We start from the raw sequence: 3,500 nt of genomic DNA, 5'->3' as shown, positions 1-3,500 counted from the left end.
AGGCATACATATAGGCAAAACATCCAAAGAAAGAAAGAAAGAAGGAAGGAAGGAAGGAAGGAAGGAAGGAAGGAAGGAAGGAAGGAAGGAAAGGTTTAAACGAGATATGTTCTTCATAGGCCCAGGCTTTGGGACTCTTGCTCCCAGGGGGTGGTGCATTTTACAGAGGTTTAGGCAGTGTAGTCTTGCCTGAGGAAGTTCATCACTAGGTGGACTTTGAGCCCTCATCGCCTGGCCCTACATCTCGTCTACACTCTGCTGAGAAAAGAAACCATTTTCTAAGCTGCCCTGACCAGATTATTTTGTCACAGCACCAGAGAAGTACGAGACAACCTGGCCCCTGCTGTGGTGCATTATAGCAAAGTACATTCAACAGTATTAGAAAGGCAGCTCCCAGGCCATTCTGCCATGTTTTGTCAAGTTCTTTCCACACCAGAAGCAGGAGTTCACCAGCCAGTTAATAGGACAGCACTCTTACTGAGAATAAAGCAATCCCCGTTTCCAAGGACCTACAGCACATGGGCCAAACCACTCCTCTGAGTGAGTAGAGTACTTTGGTCTTGAGGACTCATGGCTTGATAAGTAGACAGTTCTAAGGCAAAAGAAGCTGAGCCTGATGTCAGGGTTCAAAGCACAGTCGAATATCCCATAATTTCTGCTAAAGGAACAAATCCTAGAACAACTTTGTTGTCTTGGCGACTCTGAATTTCCTAAATGTTCCCTCTTCTTTGTGCCAAATCTGCCAGGACAGGGCTGAGGTACTCTCTACTCACTGTGACCTCAAGACCTCACTGGAATCAGAGGTTCCAGCACCTGCTTGTCAGCTTTCTTCAGGGCCTTCTATATACATCGTGAGATGCAGGCAGTGACCATAGTTGTGGAGGTGCCAGGGTAAATCATAAGCGAGTATAACGTCATTGCCACGTCCTGGATTGGGAATCCAAGCAAAGGTCCCTGGAGGCATGTGCTGTGGACAGCACTTTCAGTGGCCTCCCGAGAGGCCTGCAGCAGGTCTTCACCCACACTTTCAGCGTACTCCATCGTGGCCACGGCACACGGCTCTTCCGCTAGCCGGATCTCCAGCTCTGCTCTCATGAAATGCCGCTTGTCTCCTAGCACCCTACCGAGGGTATCTGTGGCACGAACTGAGTTTAAGATGGTTTCCTGGTATGCCACCTGCAGAGGCCCTAGATAGGTCTCTAGGCCATACTCCCTCTTGATATGGTCATGAATAATCTCAATGTGTAACTCCCCAATACCACACAGGACAATTTGTCCAGAGTCAGGATCGAGTTTCACTTTCAAACTGGGATCTTCACACTGAAGGCGTTCCAAGGCATGATCCAAATCTGGCTGCTTAGCCACTGATGGGGGTTCTACGGTGCAGAAGAAGACAGGTTTTGGGATCTCCACCCCAGCCAACAGCGGACTCTCTGCTTCATTGTTCATTCCCTGCTTCCGTTCTCCCAGTCCGGCTCTGCGAGCTGCAGCTAGTGCGCTGGACTTGGAAGAGACTATGGTGTCTCCAGTGGCAGTTTGTTTAAGCCCAACTGTCAAAGCAATGTTTCCAGCAGTCAGGGAAGGGATTTCTACATGTTGGTCAGCAAATGGCAAAAGCAGACGGCTCATTCTCTCCGTGCAGTTTCTGTTAATCTTATGGACAGCCAACTGGGGCGTCAGTGTACCAGAGTAAATGCGCAGGAAAACCAGGGCTCCTCGCTGTTTGTCATGTAGCACTTTAAATGCCAGTGCACATAAACCACCCTTATACCATTGCAGAAACCCGTCCTCACGCTCCTCGGGTGATGGCAGGTAAGTGGTCAAGGCATCCAGCAGGGGCTGCACGCCCTTGTTTCTCAAGGCGCTCCCACACAGCACGGGCACAGCAGTCTGAGCCAGTGTTACTCTGTGTATTGCAGCCTGTAGCTTTTCAGCTGGTACCAAATCAAAATTTTCACTAAATTCATTTCAAACCAAGTCAGCAAATTCATCATCTAAATCTGCAACTTGTTCAATTAAGGAGTTCCTTGCTTCGATCGTGTCCTTTAGCAATTCTGGATCAGTCGCTTCAGAGAGGGACTTTCTCTCGAAGTCTTTTCCATCATCACAGTTAGAATTCCAAACAAGTTTTTCTTTGTTTACTACATCCACTCCTTGGAAAGTTCTGGCTTCACCAATTGGCAGCTGTAAAATCAGGGGCTTTGTCTTCTCTCTGACGCTTTCAACTGCATAGTTAAAACTTGCTGCAGTCTTACCCATCTTGTTTAGAAAGCAGATCCGGGGTATTTTGTGTTTGTCAGCTTGCCTCCATACAGTGAGAGTCTGGGCCTCTACGCCAGCAGAGGCATCAAACACGGCCACTGCACCATCCAACACCCTCAAGCAGCGCTCAACCTCCAGAGTGAAGTCCACGTGACCTGGTGTATCTATGAGACTGACTCTATACCCTTTCCAGTCAAGAGTCACAGCTGCTGACTGGATGCTAATGCCCCTTTCTCGCTCTTGAGCCATGAAATCCGTCACTGTGTCTCCATCATTAACATCTCCCAGTGATCTTGTGTATCCAGAAGAGTGCAAAATTCTTTCTGTGGTAGTAGTTTTGCCTGCATCAATATGAGCCATAATTCCAATATTACGAACTTTGGCCACAGGAGGGTTAATGATGGAATGAAGAGATTTGACATCATTTCCCACAATGCCTTGGGGGGGGACTGTAGTTTCTTGTAAGAGGCACCTGAGTCTTTGATCTTTTTAAATTTGCTTTTATTTTACAGTAACACATGGCACTTCTACACTGCTGTTCATCATCAAAGGAAGTCAGGACTGGAACTCAAGCAGGTCAGGAAGCAGGAGGTGATGCAGAAGCCATGGAGGGATGTTACTTACTGACTTGCTACGATATTTTACTTTTTTATTAAGTATTTTTAATCCGTTTTTACAATCCAGATTTCATCCTCTTTCCTGTCTACGCTCGTCACTCCCCATCCCATACCTCCTCCTTCTGTCTCCAAAAAGATGTGCCCACACCCCCACTCATACCCCACCATGCCTCCCCACTCCCTGGGGTCTCAAGTCTCTCCAGGGTTAGGTGCATCTTCTCTGACTGAACACAGTCCCGTCAGTCCCCTGTTCTACATGTGTTAGGGGCCTCATATCAGCTGGTGTATGTTGCCTGGTTAGTGGCTCAATGTCTGAGAGATCTTAGGGGGGTCCGGGTCACTTGAGACTGCTGGTCCTCCTACAGGGTCTCCCGCCTCCTCAGCTTCTTTCAGCCTTACCCTAATTCACCACTGGAGTTCCTGAGTTCAGTCCACTGATTGGGTAAGTGTCTGCTTCTGGCTTTTTCAGCTGCTGGTTGGGCCTCTCAGAGGGCAGCCATGCTAGGCTCCTGTCTGCAAGCACAACATAGCATCAGTAACAGTGTCAGGGACCAGACCTCCACTTGAGATGAATCCCAAGTTTGGCTGGTCACTGGACCTCCTTTCTCTCATGCTCTTCTC

General features: G+C 48.4%; 1 pseudogene; it reads right to left on the bottom strand.

The window, feature by feature from the left end:
- Positions 1–541: 541 nt before the first annotated feature.
- On the bottom strand, positions 542–2,782 carry LOC114615111 (annotated as a pseudogene).
- Between the last annotated feature and the right edge of the window lie 718 nt (positions 2,783–3,500).

Source organism: Grammomys surdaster, unplaced genomic scaffold (genome assembly GCF_004785775.1).
Source record: "Grammomys surdaster isolate TR1022 unplaced genomic scaffold, NIH_TR_1.0 126599, whole genome shotgun sequence".
Lineage (NCBI taxonomy): Eukaryota > Metazoa > Chordata > Mammalia > Rodentia > Muridae > Grammomys > Grammomys surdaster.
Note: the sequence above shows the minus strand (reverse complement) of the source record. Positions and strands in the feature narration are given on the sequence as shown.